The sequence below is a fragment of the Balaenoptera acutorostrata genome, chromosome 7 (assembly GCF_949987535.1).
Source record: "Balaenoptera acutorostrata chromosome 7, mBalAcu1.1, whole genome shotgun sequence".
NCBI lineage: Eukaryota > Metazoa > Chordata > Mammalia > Artiodactyla > Balaenopteridae > Balaenoptera > Balaenoptera acutorostrata.
Genome location: NC_080070.1, coordinates 35,612,489 through 35,629,886, shown reverse-complemented (window position 1 = coordinate 35,629,886; position 17,398 = coordinate 35,612,489).

Here is a 17,398-nt window from a genome sequence, read left to right as displayed (position 1 = left end):
CAACATAATAAAGGCCATTCATGGCAAACCCACAGCTAAAATCATTCCCAATGGTGAAAAGCTGAAAGCTAAGACCAGGAACAAGACAAGGATGCCCACTCTCATTACTTTTATTCAATATAGTATTGGAATTCCTGGCCAGAGCAATCAGTCAAGAAAAAGAAATAAAAGACATCCAAATCAAAAAAGAAGAAGTAAAACTGTCACTATTTGCAGATGACATAATATTATATAGAAAACCTTAAAGACTCCACCAAAAAACTGTTAATATAGACAAATTCAGTAAAGCTGTGGGACATAAAATCAATATACAAAAACCTGTTGTATTTCTATACACCAATAAGTTATAAGAAAGAGAAATAAAGAACACAATCCTATTTACAATTGCATCAAAGAGAATAAAAACCTAGGAATAAATTTAACCAAGGAGGTGAAAAACTTGTACACTGAAATCTATCACACTGATGAAAGAAATTGAAGAAGACACAAATAAATGGAAAGATATTCCATGCTCATGGATTAGAAGAATTGATACTGTTAAAATGTCCATGTTGCCCAAAGTAATCTACAGATTCAATGCAATCCCCAACAAAATGCCAATAGCATTATTCATAGAAGTAGAACAAACAATCCTAATATATGTATGAAACCACAGAAGACCCTGAATAGGCAAAGAAATCTTGAGAAAGAACAAAGCTGGAGGCACCATGCTCCCTGGTTTCAAATTATATTACAAGGCTTTAGTATTCAAAACGGTATGGTATTGTCATAAAAACAAAAACATAGATCAATGGAACAGAATCAAAAGCCCAGAAATAAACCCAAACATATATGGTGAATTAGTTTACAATGAAGGACTGAAGAACATACAATGAGGAAAGGACCATCTCTTCAATAAACAGGGGAAAACTGGATAGCCCCCTGCAAAAGAGTGAAACTGGACCACTATCTTACGCCATACACAAAAATTAACTCAAAATAGATTAAAGACTTGAATTAAGACCTGAAACCATAATATTCCAAGAGGAAAATATAGTTGATAAGCTTCTTGACATCAGTATTGGTGATCATTTTTTTGGATTTGACACTAAAAGCAAAGGCAGCAAAAGCAAAAATAAATAAGTGGGACTACATCAAATAAAAAGCTTCTGCACAGTGAAGGAAATCATTAACAGAATGAAAAGTTAACCTAACAAATGGGAGAAAATATTTGCAAAACCTATATCTGGTAAGGTGTTAATACCCAAAATATATAAAGAATTTACACAACTCAGTAGAAAAAAAAAAATCCAATTAAAAAAATGGGCATAGGATCCAAATAGACATTTTTCCAAAGAAGACATACAGATGGCCAATGCATACATGAAAGGATGCTCAACAACACTAATCATCAGAGAAATGCAAATGCTATAATGGCTATTATCAAAAGGCAAGAAATAACAAGAGTTGGCGAGAATGTGGAGAAAAGGGAAGCCTTGTGCACTGTTGGTGGAAATGAAAATTGGTGAGGCCACTATGGAAAACAGTATGGAGTTTCCTCAAAATATTAAAAGTAGAGCTGTCATATGATACAACAATTCTACTTCTGGGTATTTACAAAAAAACCCAAAAACACTAACTTGAAATGACACATGCATTCTCATGTTCTTTGCAGCATTATTTACAATAGCCAACATGTGGAAACAGCCTAAGAGCACATCAATAGATGAATGAAAAAAGAAAATGTGGTATATATAAACAATGAGATATTCTTCATCCATAAAAAAGGATGAAATTTTGCCATTTGTGACAACACGGATGGACCTACAGGGTACTGTGCTAAATGAAATAAGTCAGACAGAAAGACAAATGCCATATGATTTTACTTAATGTGGAATCTAAAACAAAAAGCTGAGCTCATAGATACAGAGAACAGATTGGTGGTTGCCATAGGCAGGAGGTAGGGGGTGGGTGAAATGGGTGAAGGGCATCAAAAGATGCTGTACCCACGTAACATGGCAAACTTAATTGATAAATGTTATGATGTTCTTATTGCTCCACTGACAAGCCATTATCCTGTCTCTCTCCCTTTTCTTGGGCCTCCCTATTCCCCAAGAAACAAAAATACTGAAATTAGGCCAATTAATAGTCCTAAAATGGCCTGGAAGAGTCACACATCTCTTTCTTTAAATCCAAAGCTGGAAATGATTAAGCTTAGTGAAGAAGGCATGTCAAAAGCTGAGACAAGCCAAAAGCAGGGCCTCTGGTGCCAAACAGTTTAGCTAAGTCATGAACACAAAGAAAAGGTTCTTGAAGGAAATGAAAAGTGCTACTCCAGTGAACACACAGATGATAAGAAAGTGAAACAGCCTTATTGCAGATATGGAGAAAGGTTTAGTGGTCTGGGTAGAAGATCAAACCAGCCACAACATTCCTTTAAACCAAAGCCTAAACCAGAGAAAAGTCCGAACTCTCTTCAATTCTATGAAGGCTGAGAGAGGTGAAGAAGCTACAGAAGAAAAGTTTGAAGTTAGCAGGGGTTGGTTCATGAGGTTTAAGGAAAGAAGCCATCTCCATAAAATGAAAGTGCAAGGGGAAGCTGCAAGTGCTGATGTAGAAGCTACAACAAGTTATACAGAAGATCAAGCTAAGATAATTCATGAAGGTGGCTACACTAAACAACAGATTTTCAATGTAGACAAAACAGTCTGTTGTTGGAAGAAGATGCCATCTAAAACTTCCATAGCTAGAGGAGAGAAGTCAATGCCTGGCTTCAGAACTTCAAAGGACAGGCTGACTCTCCCGTTAGGGGCAATTGCAGCTGGTGAAGCCAATGAAGTTGAAGCCAATGTTCATTTACCATTCTGAAAATCCTATGGCCCTAAGAATTATGCTAAATCTACTCTGCCTGTGCTCTATAAATGGAGGAGCAAAGTCTGGATGACAGCACATCTGTTGACAGTGTGGTCTACTGAATATCTTAAGCGTACTGTTGAGACCTACTGCTCAGCAAAAAAATTCCTTTCAAAATATTACTGTTCATTTATGATGCACCTGGTCACCGAGAACTCTGATGGAGATGTACGATGAGTTTGATATTGTTTTCTTGCTTGCTAACACACATCCACTCTGTAGCCCATGGATCAAGGAGTAATTTCATTTTAAAGTCTTATTATTTAAGAAATGTGTTTCATAAGGCTATAGCTGCCATAGACAGTGAATACTCTGATGGATCTGGGCCAAGTCAATTGAAAGCCTCCTAGAAAGGATTCATGATTCTAGATGCCATTAAGAAAATTCATGATTCATGGGAAGAGGTCAAAATATCAACATTAACAGGAGTTTAAAAGAAGTTGATTCTAGCCCTCAGGGATGACTTGGAGGGGTTCAAGCCTTCAGTGGGGGAAGTAAATGAAGATGTGGTGGAAAGAGCAAGAGAACTAGAATTAGAAGTGGAGCCTGGAGATTTGACTGAATTGCTGTAATTTCATCATAAAACTTGAACAGATGAGGAGTTGCTTCTTATGGATGAGCAAAGAAAGTGGTTTCTTGGAAGGGAATCAACTTCTGGTGAAGATTCTGTGGACATTGTTGAAATAACAACAAACTATTTAGAATATTACATAAACTTAATTGATAAAGCAGCAGTAGGGTTTGAGAGAACTGATTCCAATTCTGAAAGAAGTTCTACTGCGGATAAAATGCTATCAAACATCATTGCATGCTACAGAGATATTGTTTGTAAAGGAAGTATTAATCGATGCAGCAAACTTCACTGTCTTATTTTAAGAAATTGCCAGAGCCCCCTCAACCTGATCAGTCAGCATCATCAACATCAAGGCAAGACCTTCCACCAGCAAAACGATCACAACTCACTGAAAGCTCAGATGATGGCTGGCATTCTTTAGCAATAAAGTATTTTTAAATTAAAGTAAGTACATCGCTTTTTTAAGGCATAACACTATTGCACAGTTAATAGGCTACAGTACAATATACCCATATTTTATATGCACTGGGAAACCAAAAATTTGTGTGATTAGCTTTATTGCAATATTCACTTTGTTGCGGTGGTCTGGAACTGAATCCAAAATATCTTCGAGGTATATCTGTAACTGAATTAGCTAAAAGAGTAGCTCTTTAAAGTTCGTATCACAAAAACTGTAACTGTGTATAGTGATGGATGTTAACTACACTTATCTTGGTGATCATTTCAGAATATATACAAACATTAAATCGTTATGTTGTATATTTGAAACTAATATTATATAATTATACCTCAATAAAAAATAAAGCAACTTTTATTATGATAGCTGGAAAGTCAGAGGTGAATTGAATATGTAATCACATTTATAGATCACATTTCAAATGCAATAACCAAACGCAGGAATTTTTTGCTTTGTAATAGATGTTTTCTGCATCCTTAAAAGAACTGGATAATTTAATAATCACATTTTTACCTGATGATTAGTGTTGATGACTAAAAATCAGAAAGAGAAATTAAACTCATCTCTGAGATTCCTAATGAATTACCCCAAAGAAAGAGAATAGCATCTGCTTCCCTTGCTTAGGCCACTAAAACCCTAAGTCATTTCTGGTATCTTCTCACTCTGTCTTTGCAGGTAACAGTATCCAGTGTTGGGAAAAATCTTCTGATATTAAATTATCAATCATACAAATGCATTTTAATAAATATAAGTTGTTTATTTTTTATTAAACTAAATGTAAAATGAACTAAAGAGAACGTTCTAATGACCCTATTAAGATTTCAATTATATTTTTTTCACTCCAGATTTTCAGAAATTGATGGACCTTTGAGATTGTCTAGTCCAGTCCTCTCACTGGCCAAGAAAGAAGCTAAGAGAAGTGACTGACTTACCTGAGGTCACAAAGTTGATTAATTGTAGAACCTAAATTAAAACCCAAGTCCTCTGGGCACAAGTCAGTAAAATCTAGGGCTTAAGTGAATGAGGGGCAGTGTTAAGAATATCTCCAGTTTGAAATCTCTCATTATTTTTTCCTTTTCCTTTTTCAATTAAAATTTTCAGGTGTAATTTATTATAAATTGTACACATCAATATCCAATTCAATGAGTTTAGACAAATGTACATCGTTAGATTCAGAACAGTTCAATCTCTAAAAAAATTCCCTTGTGCACCATTGAAGTGAATTCTTGTGCACTATTTCTGAGTGCAGGCAATCACAGATCAATTTTTTTGTCATTACAGATTAGATCTATTCATTACAGAATTTCATATAAATAGAGTTATCCAGTATAGATCTTTTGTGTCTGAATTCATTAGTTCAGCATATTTTTGAGATTCATGAATGTTTTTGGTTAAGTAGGATTTAATTAAATGAATATTCATATGTTTATCCATTCTTCTCTTAGCACTTGAGGTAGTCCTAACTTTTGGCTATGAATAAAGCTTCTATAAACATGGGTGTACAAGTTTTTGTGTGGAAATATGTTTTCATTTCTCTGGTAAAAAATAAATTAGAGTGGAATTGCTGAGTCATATGATGAACTTATGTTCAATTTGATAAGAAACTGCTTAACAATTCTCTAAAGCACCGTCTTACATTCTGTCAGGGATGTAGGAGAGCTCCCATTGTTCCATATCCTTGCCAACTCCAGGCATTGCCAGATATTTTAATTTTAGCCTTCCGATTTTTGTTTGTGAATTTTTGTCTTTCTTTTTCCAAACTGTTTGGGGTGTCCTATATCTTTTGCATGTCCATATAAACTTTAAAAATGTTTTTTGATTTTTATTTTTAAAATTTGGGGGGTTTAAATTGAGGTATAACTGACATACAATATTAGTTTCAGATGTACACCATAATGACTCAATAGTTGTATATATTGCAAATATATCAAGAGTCTAGTTATATATACCACGAGTCTAGTTAACATCCATCATTATTTACAGTGACAGAATTTTTTTTATTAACTATGGTCACCATGCTATATGTTACATCCCCGTGACTTATTTATTTTATAACTGGAAGCATGTATCAACTTCCATAAAAACTTTAGAATTGGATTGTCAATGTGCACAAAAAACCTCCTGGGATTTTTATTGAGATTGCGCGAAATCTATGGATGACTTGGGGGCGAGAAGTGACTTGCATGTATTTTTTAAAATTTATTCTTAGGAACAAAAGTTAGTTTCTATGCTTTTATTTTTATTCTCTTTCTAATTGTTCATGGCTTGAATGTAGAAATGCAGTTGATTTATGTATATTGACATATTGATTTATTATATATTATGTATATTGTCGTGTCACCTTATTAAACTCCCTTATTAGTTCCACTAGCTTTTGTGTAGATTTTTTTTACATGTATGATCTTGCCTTCTGTGAATAAGGCATATTTTACTCTTTCTTTTCAACCTATATTTCTTTATTTATTTTCCTTATTTCACTGGGTAGGACCTGCAGTACATTATTGAATGGAAGTGCTGCATCCTCACCTTGTTCAAATGCTTAGAGAAAACATATTTAGTTTATCACAATTAATTCTGATGTTAGCTGTAGTCTTTGTTTTTTAGCTGTCCTTCAGAGTTTAAGAATGTTTATCCCTGGTTTGCTGAGAATTTTTTTATTAATGGGTGCTGCATTTTATCATTTTTTTCTAAATCTCATGAGATGATCACATGGATTCCTTTATTTTTTTCAGTATGGAGAATAATATTGCTTAACTTCGAATGCTAAGCCTGTCATGGATTCCTGGTCTTCCATTTGGTCATTATGTAGTATCCTTTTTATAGACTGCAGATACGATTTTCTTGAGAATTTGGTGGAAGACTTACGTGTCTATGTTCATGAATATTATTGCTCTGTGATTGTCTTTTCCTCTCAGTTCTTTCCATTATTTTGGTATCTGAGTAATACTGGTCTCAACAAATCAGGAAGTAATATTGGTCTCAACAAATTAAGAAGTATTTCCTCTATCTCCTTTTTCTGAAATAGTTTATAGAGGATTTATATTAGTTACTAATTTTTAAAAATAAAATTCACCGGTGAACCCATGTGGGTCCAGAACTAACATTTTGGAAGGCTTTTAATTACAACTTCATCTTCTTTAATAGATGTGAGGCAATTTTGATTTTCTGAAGCAGTTTATTTCCATTTCAATTTTGATATTTTTGTGTCTTTCAAGGGATTTGTTCATTTCTTATAAGTTGTTGGCAGTAATCCCTTTTTGTCCTTTAAATGTCTGAAGACTGTAATTATGCTTGATATTGGTAATTTGTGTGTGGTTATTTCTTTTTATATTAATCATTCCAGCTAGATGTTATCAATATTATTAGTTTTTTTTTTAAAACAAGATTTGGATTGCATTATTTCTTTTTGACTGCATTTTCTTTTATTGACCTCTGCTCTTATCTTTATTATTTTCTTCATTTTCTTCATTTTGGTTTTAATTTTCACTTTTTTCGCCTAGTTTCTTACAGTGGAAGCTAAGAGTTTGAGATCTCTCTTCATTTTATAATATAAGCATTTAAAGCTATAAAGTTTTTTTTAATATATTGCCTTATCTGAATCCCACTGATATTGATGGTGATGTGTCTCATTTTCATTTAATTTAAAACATTTTCTAATTGCCCTTATGATTCCTCCTTTGACCCATGAGCTATTAAGAAGCATATTGCTTATATTTCCAAGTTTTAAAACATTTTCTAGAAATCTTTCGTTACTGGTTTCTAGTTTGCTTCTACTCTGATCTGAGAACACCCTCTTTATAATCCAGTCATCTTATAAAACCATCATACTTGGTGTACCTTGATGAATGAACTCTATGCACTACAAAAGGATGTGCATTTTGCCATTGTTCAGTGGAGTTTTCTATAAATGTTGATTAGCTCAATTTGATTGATACCGTTCTTCAAATTTCCTACATTCTTACTGATTTTCCATTTGTTCAGTTAATTGCTTAGTGAACAAGTAGCATCGAAGATGCCAGTCTAACTGTGGACTTGTTTGTGTCTCCTTTTAGTTTGGTCAGTTTTTGCCTTATGGATTTTGAAGCGTGAATGTGAGGTACACACTTATTTTGCATTATTAAGTCTTCTTGGTGAATTGACACTTTAGTCATATGCAAGATCTTTTTATTTCTGAAAATATTCCTTGCCCTGGAGTCCAAATTGGCTAATATCAAAATAGCCACTCCAGTATTCTTATAGAGTATTTGCATGGTATATCGTTTTTACCCTTTTACTTTTAAATTACCTGTGTCTTTATATTTAATATATGGTTGTTGTATACAACATATTGTTGAAGTCTTGCCTGTATGACAACTTCTTTTCTTTGATGGGAGTATTTATACCATATATGTACAGTTAATCTAATTTCCTTTTTAGTGGCATTTAATTTTCCCATTTGGTTATTAGTTTTCTATTTGTCTCGCCTATTCTCTCTTATCTATCCTCTGTTCCATTTTCCCCTTTTCTGTTTTCCTTTAGATTAGTTGAGTATATTTTAGTATTCCATTTTTTGTCCTCAATTGGCTTATTGGTTTTATTCCTTTATTTTTGTTGTCATTGTTGTGGTTGCACTAGAATATTAATATTCATCTTTAATTTATGACAGTCTGCTCCCAAGTAATAGCATACCATTCATACGTAGCGTAAGAGTCTTAGGGCAGTATACCTCCATTTACTCTACTCATGTCATTTATACTTTTATTACCATACTTTTAATTTCTATATATGTATTATAAAATACAAATATTGTGTTGATTTTTTTGAAATTGTGAATTATTTTATAAAGAAACTTAAAAGAGATAAAATATATTTTTAACTTATTCACTTATTTTTAAATCTTGTGTTTTTCCAATAAAATATAGTTGAGTTTCCATTTGGTAGAATTTTCCTTTAGCCTGAAGAACTTCCTTTTAATATATCTTGTAGCACAGCTGTGTTGGTGATACGTTTTCTTCATTTTGTTTGTAAGAAAATGTCTTCATTTCACTTTTTTTATGAAACTTTCATTGCATATAGAACTTTAGATTCACAGAGATTTTTGGTTGTTGTTTTCATCACTTTAAAGATGTTATCACATTTGTGCTTTGTTTTGCATTGCTTCTGATAAGAAGCCAGCTCTTAGTCTTTTCGTTGTTTCTCTGCAAGTATCATGTCCTTTTTCTTGTTTTTTTTTTTTTTTAAATACTTTTGTCTATATCATTAGTTTTCAGCAACTTGATTAAGGTATACATTGTTATGGTTTTCTTTATGTCTTTCCATTTGGGGAATCAGTGGAATTTGGGGGTCTCTGGGGTTTTCGTTTTCATCAAATTTGGAAATTGCTTGACCTTTCTTTTTTGTGTCAGACTTTATTTTTTTGAGCAGTTTTAGGTTCACAGCAAAACTGAGGGGGAAAGATACAGAGATTTCCCATTTATGCCCTGTGCCCACTCATGCATAGCCTGTCCCATTATCAACATCTTCCAACAGAGTGATAAATTAGTTACAATTGATGAGCCTACATTGACAAACATTATTACTCAAAGTCCATAGTTTACATAGGGTTCATTCTTGGTGCTGTATATTCTTCGGGTATGGATAAACGTATAATGATATATGTCTACCATTATAGTGTTATATAGAGTAGTTTCACTGCCATAAAAATCCTCTGTGTTCAACCTACTCATCCCTCCTTCCCCTCAAACCCTGGCAGCCACTGATCTTTTTACTGTCTCCATAGTTTTGCCATTTCCAGAATGTCACATGGTTGGAATCATACAGAAGGTAGCTTTTTCAAATTGTCATCTCATAATTAATAGTATGTATTTAAGGATCCTCCATGTTTTTCATGGCTTGAGAGCGAATTTCTTTTTAGTACTGAATAATGTTCCATGATCTAGGTGTACCACAGTTTACCCATCACCTACTGAAAAATGTCTTGATTGCTTCCAAATTTTGACAATTAAGAATAAAGCTGCTATAGACATCGATATGCAGCTTTTTGTGTGGACATAATTTTCAACACTTTTAGTTAAATACCAAGGAGCACAATTGAAGAATCATAAGGTAAGAATGTGTTTAGTTTGTAAGAAACTACCAAATGTCTTCCAAAGTAATTGTACCATTTGCATTCCCACCAGAAATGAAAGTTCCTGCTGTTCCAGTGTTCCAGATTTTGGCCATTTTAATAGGTGTGTAGTAGTATCTCATTTTTAATTTGCATTTCCCTGATAAACATATCATGTGGAGCATCTTCTTATGTGGTTATTTGCCTTCTGTATATCTTATTTGGTGAGGATTCTGTTGAGGCCTTTGTCTTGTTTTTAGTCAGGTTGTTTGTTTTCTTACTGTTGAGTTTTAAGAGTTTTGGGTATATTTTGGATAACAGTTCTTTATGAGCTGTGTCTTTTGCAAATATTTTCTCCCAGTCTGTGGCTTGTCTTCTCATTCTCTTTCATTGTCATTCACAGAGTGGAAATTTTTAGTTTCAATGAAGTCCTGCTTATCAATTTTTTCTTTTATGGAACATGCCTTTGGTGCTGTGTCTAAAAGTTACTGCCAAACCCAAAGTTTTCTCTTATGTTAATCTTTTAAGAGTCTTATAGTTTTGCATTCGACGTTTCTGGTCTGTGATCCATTTTAGTTAATTTTTGTGAAGGGTGTAAGGTGTATCTCTAGATTCATTTTTTTGCATGTGGATGTTCAGTGGTTCCAGCATCATTTGTTGAAAAGGCTATCTTTGCATTGCATTTTTTTCCTTGTTCTCTGATCAAGTAGTTTTGCATGAGATACTATGTGTTGTGAATGCTATGTTGAGTATCTGAATTTTGTTGACTTCCTCTAAAGAGCTGAATATCATTAAGTTTCTTGTAGATCAGCTTGGTCATTTCTTGTGTTTAAGCTTTGTAAAATGGGTCTAGAGTAACTTCCTCTATGGTTTATTTACTACTAAAGCATTATCTTATGGGAATTTTATTAAATGTCCTGAGTATTCAAGAAAATCTTCATATTGCCTAGTAAGAACTTGAATAGCTCCCAGTCTTGTGTATCCTGGAAATTGTTTGGCCTTTCACTCATGGTCAGCTGTTCTTCCCCCATCTGGTCTTGCGTATACTCTGGACATATGAGTATCTCAGTATTCAGATGAAGATTCAAATAGACCCCACCCCAGATTTCTGGAGTCTTTTTTCTGTTTTCTGTTCTTTGATAATTCTGCTTAAAAATTTCTAATAACTTTAAACACTACAAATTCAAATCTTCATCTCTTCAACTCAGCAAGATTACTACATTCTGTTTGGGGATTCCTTCTTTACATCCAGATCTAGAAAATGCCTCCAGGAAGAAAGTCAGGGTATTCACAGACATCACCTCATTTGTTTCCCTTCTTTAAGAGTTAACAGTCCTGCACACCCTACTGTTCAATTTCTGATAATAGCTGTTTAATATCTAGTTTTAGTTATTTATGGCAAGAGAACACCTGGTCACAGATACATCATCAAAACTTGAGGTGAAAGATACTTTAAGAAAAAAAATTACAGCTTTATATTAAAATTTTATTTTGTTCTTAGGAATTTCCCATTCTTATAAGTGCCATTTATATATATTTGGGCAAGCAGATGAATGTGACCATAAAGCTGCATTTAACAATTAGAAAAACAAAATCTGATGTACATGTAACTGGCATGGGTGGGTTTCGTGTTCAAATGAATAGTTTCAAAAGAATAAGTTTTACTTAGCGCCCTTTAATTATTTGATATGAAAATTGAAATCTGTAATGCACATAATTTTTTTAAAATTTGCTCAAATAAGACAATGATTTAAAGCAAAATAATCAGCCCCCTATATACACATACACGCACACACGCGCACACACACACGCACACTCTCTCTCTCTCACACACACACAGACATTTTTCTTTTTAAATTGTCATATTTTTTTCCTTTTCCAAGACCCAGCTATTTGTTAGGTAAAACTGAATGCCAACACCTTTTTAAAACATGATATTTTAAGCCGAAAAGTTAAGCTGTGGGAGTTTGGGAAAACTTGCTTTAGAAATATAATTGCTTTCAAAAACATTTTCTAGGACTTGAATGTCACCAAAGGAATAAAAAATGAGGGGAAAAAGTAGACTATGATCCTGGAAACATTTGAGGAAGAAATTTTTTTCTAGTATCAAGATACTGTATACATTTCTTCCTTTTCTTAGGCCTTGGAATGTTTTTCTTTTTATTTGGAAGCTGCCATTATATAAGGACCAGCATTTTGACTATTGGTGTTAAAAACAAAAAGAAAAAAAATTTGAATCCCTGTTTAGTGATTGTTTCATTGATTCTATGCCTGTCCTTTATCGTGCACTAGAATGGCAGATGAGTCTGGCCTGTTAAATGCTGATGTGGTGTCAGGGGATTCTTGATCCAATTTTTCACTAGAACATAGTCTCTCATCTTAGTCTGACATTCTACTCCACTCGCCACTGTCAATGTCAGAGGAAGTGTCATTATTTGAACAATAGCATCTTCCAGAAGAAAAGACACCGTGTTTACTTTTAAGAATGTCAGTCATTGGACATTTAGAAGTGTATTCTGGGGTTAGCAGAAACATATTTGACTGGACTAAAAGTAAAACTCCTCGTCCATGCTGAGAATCACTGACTCAAGACTCGAAGGGCCTTTAAGAGGCCAACTAGCCCAGTCTCCTGCCTTCAGGTAAAAAGAAGAGATTTTTGTGCTTGGTTTTTCAAGATCTCCATGAAGCACATTCTGCAATTACTTTCATTATTTCCTGGGGATTCAGAAATTCCAATTCTTTTTTTTATACTTCTGGTTTACTTTCTTGCAATGTGCACTGCAAGAAGAGAATATTTGTTGGCAAATTTACATTTAATTGCTTTCACGTCTAACCAGCAAAATTATGTGCACGAATCACATTCTTATGTAGTTGGTAGTGTTCTACTGCAGAGGGCAGCGAATCTTTTCTATACAGGGCCAGACGATCTCTGTTGTGATGCTGGTCATGTGGTCTCTGTTGCAACTGCATTAATCTACATTGCACCATGATAGCATCCATAGATAATATGGAAATGAATGGGCACGGCTGTGTTCCAATAAATGTTTATTTACAAAAGCTGGCTGTGGGTCAGGGCCTGAGGGCAGTAGTCTGCTGACCTCTGTTCCACTGTTTTTGACAAACTTACTGTTGGGAAAGGCAGTCACAAGTGTGCAGTCGTTCGACTCCTGCAGTTACATAAGAATGTGCCTTGGACACAGATCGTTTCCTTACAAAGAGGTAAAGAGCCCTCATAGCCTGTGATGGGCATATCTCTGCTTGGGAATCTCTCTCTCTATTCCAACCATGATGTATACTTCTCTGTTCTGCGAAGCATGTGTGTCATACGACAACTGGTCAGCCTCACAGCTATACCTGTTCCTGGTGGAGAGGGAATGGGGTCCTTTGCCTGTAGGGCAAAAGGGGTAAGTGCAGACCATCACTCTGCTTTCAGGGTTTCAGGGAAAGACCCGCTGGCCAGGTGGGAGCCACACACGCTATGGAAGCTGATCTTGTTCTGTCTCTTCTCTGCGTGAATAAAGTTTTGTTCCTTCCAATGACTGTATGAGTCATGTCTTTCTTGGCAACCCCAACACCTGGAAACCATGCTGGGACTACTGCTCCTGATGGCAGACATTGTTATACTATTTGCTGTCCTCCACGTGGTGGGACTCCTCCCCTGGAGGTGGTAACGGGTGTCCCTGGACACTTACATTTTATTACTTTTATTTGAAAGATACAATAGATTCTATAAAAATGTATCTTCTAAGTGTGGGATCAAGTTAAGTAATTGTTTTTGGCTAAACCTGTTACTGAACTGTTGTCCGACAGCAAGGCTAAAAATTATCAGTGTCTTGTCTAGGTTAATTCAGAGTGGTGTCTTATTTCCCCTTGAGAATCCTTGGTTATTAGATCAATACTCAAAAAAAAAAAATCAATTACATGGTGGTTATGAAATAATTTTGGGATATTATACTGTGTCTCAGTACAGTATTGTATCGCTATTGAAACAAATGTATGTACAATTAAATGAAAAGATACATAAGTATCCAAAATTGTTAATTAACAATAATAAATGATATTCAAAACTAATGATATTTACTGAAATAATTTTTAGGAAGCATACTTTTTATTCTACCCTAGTGCAAATTTAGCTATTATGTATTTAAATTTCTGCTATTATGAGAATATTTAAACCAAGACAAATTTTGGATATTAGTGAAAATTTTTGCTTATGTATAAGTAATGGCTTGGCAGGAAATTGTATATAATTGTTTAGATTTAAACATTTTTCCATCTGTTTTCTCTGAGAAATAATGAAGTTAGATTTTACAGTAAGCACTACATAATTTAGATTCTTCAATTTTTGGAATTTTAATTAATATTAGATTCTTTTGGTAAGTTTTCATGTGGTTATCTTGATGTAGATTTTCTATCTGAGTCACCTTGTGAATTAATGAACTATTTTTAAAAAATAAAATAGTGAGGATACTTCTTATATTGAGAAATAAGGAAATATTTTGTAAATATGTTTAGAAATGCAGCTAGATGTAATTTAAAAGCTAGTAACTTATGCAATTTATTTTGTTTTACTTCAGGTCCTCTATCTGAAATCCCACTCAGTTCCTTTTCACATCATGACAGGTAGGGATAAGCAAAATTCTGACAATATCTGTATTTTTATCTGCCCAATGAAAAATAGCCACTTGGATTTCTTTTTATCAAATCAAACAATGGTAATCAGTACTTATTGAAGCATGATAAATATTCTTAGATGAGTGAGGATTAAATTCACTATGTATGGTTCTAACAACTCTGAGAAAACATTAATGAATCAGATAGTTAAAAACGTTTATGGGTAGAGTGAAATAGAGGACCTGGATCCTAAGGAGTTAAGGATATATGGGCATCACAGACTCTATCAAGATTGTTACTGTGCTTAGAAACTGAATGAGAATGAAGTAAGAACAGAGATGGAAATCAGCTTTCTGTTTTAGCTTTAGTGCCCTCTATCAGATTTTTTTAAACTATATTCTTCATTTACGTATAGTCCATTTATAGCTTACCAACCTCAGGCATACATAAAGAAAAGATCATTCTGAATGAGGGTCATGACCACATCCACAAATCTGTTTGAATAATTTGACTGAAGAACAGTCAAATCAGTCCAAAAACCAGACATCAATCAAAAAAATATTGTCAGTCAAAATAAAACTTGTCAAGTATTTTTTAAAATGTAAAAGTGCTATTTGACTAATCATTTTCTTTTTGACTGATAGTCTTGTTTATTTTTTTAACTGTTCTTTTCAAATCAGCTTTACAGAAGTATACATACAATGATATTCACCAACTTTAAGTGTATAATTCAAGTGATTACAGGCATACCTCTTTTTATTGTGCTTTACAGATACTGTGTTTTTTGCAAATTGAAGGTTTGTGGCAACCCTGTGTTAAGTCTATCGGCACCATTTTTTCAACAGTATTTGCTCACTTCATTTCTCTGTGCCACATTTTGGTAATTCTCACAATATTTCAAACTTTTTCACTATTATTATTTGTTATGGTTACCTGTGATCAGTGATCTTTAGTGTTACTACTACAACTCGCTGAAGGCTTAGATGCTGGTTGGCATTTTTTAGCAATAAAATATTTTTAAATTAAGGTATGTACTTTTTTTTAGACATAATGTTATTGCACATTTAATATACTACAGCATAGCTTAAACATAACTTTTAAATGCACCAGGAAATTAAAATTGCCATATTCACCTTATTGTGGTTGTCTGGAACCAAACCTCCTATATCTCTGAAGTATGCCTGTATTGGTTAACCACCACTAAAATCCTAAGGAAAACCATTTTTATCATCCTTAAACTCCCCTTAATTCCTTTGCAGTCAATTCCTTATCCAATGCCCACTGCTGGCCACCAGTGGTCTGTTTTCTTCACTCTTGCTTTGCATTTTCTAGTATTTAATATAAATGGAGTCATACAGGATGTAGTCTGTTGTTTCTGGCTCTTTCATGTAGTTTGATCCTTTTGAGACTTATTCATGTTGTCAACAAACATTATAAAACCCACAATAGATTGCTATTATTTTGCTTTAAATAATTGTCTTTTAACAAAGTTATAAATGAAAAAAGAATATTTTTTTAATTTAGGCATATATTTACCATTTCTGGTACTCTTCATCTTTGTATGGATTAAAATTTCCTTCTGGTACTATATTCCTCCTCTCTGAAGTATTGCCATAACTTTCTTATAATGCACATTTGCATTTGACTAATTCTCTCAGGCTATTATTCTGAAACTTTTACTTTGCCTTCATTTTGAATGGTATTTTTACAGGCCTAAGAATTCTTGATTGACAGATGTTTTGTTTTTTCATCAAATCTTTAAAGATGTTCCTTTATTGTCTTTTGTATTGCATAGTTTCTAGCAAAAAGTCTGCTGTAATTCTAATCTTTTTCCTCTAAACATAGGTGTCATTTTTACTCTGGTTGTTTTTAAGATTTTTTTACTGGTTTTCAGCAATTTGATATTAATGCACTTTTTCATAGTTTTATTCAGGTTTATTCTGTTTGGTATTTGTTGAGTTTGGGGTTCTGGGAATTGAGTTTTTCATGAAATTTGGGAAATCTTCAGCCATTATTTCTTCAAATATTTTTCTGCTTTCTTGCCTCATCTTTCTGGAACTCTAATTACAAGTATGATAGATGCTTAATATTGCCCCACAGAACACTGATGTTCTGTACATTTTTTTTCAGTCATTTGTCTTTCATTTTGGATTTATATTGCTATGTCTGCAAATTTACTCATTTTCCCTTCTGCAGTTCCTCGTATACTTTTAGTGTCATCCAGTGAGATTTTCCTTTTAAACATTATACTTTTTAAATCTCAAGCTGCTCTATTTTTGTCTTTTTCATATATTTCCTTTTTCTCTTCATGTGCACATGTTTTCCTCTACTTAGTTGAACAAATAGAGAATGCTTATAGTTGTAGCTCCTCTAATGTTCTTTTTTGCACTTCCTACTATTTCTCTCATTTCTTGGTTTAGTTTTTATTGATTGGTTTTTTTACCTGGTTCTGAATCATATTTTTGTGTTTCTTTGTATGCCTAGTGTACTTTATGCCTTTTTTTTGTTAGACACTGTGAATTTTACATTGTTACATTCCCTTAAATAGAATCAGATTTTATTCAGGCATGAAATTAAATTCCTTGAAATCAGATTGATGTTTTCAAGGCTTCCTTTTTAAATTTCATTACAGCAGGTCTAGAGTGGTACATTGTCTTGGGCTAATTCAGCCCCACTATAAAGGAGATATCCTTTTGAGGATTTTATCTAATACTCCATATTTTACAGCATCTTGCCTATCAGGCTGATGGGAATATGAACTATTTCTATCCATATT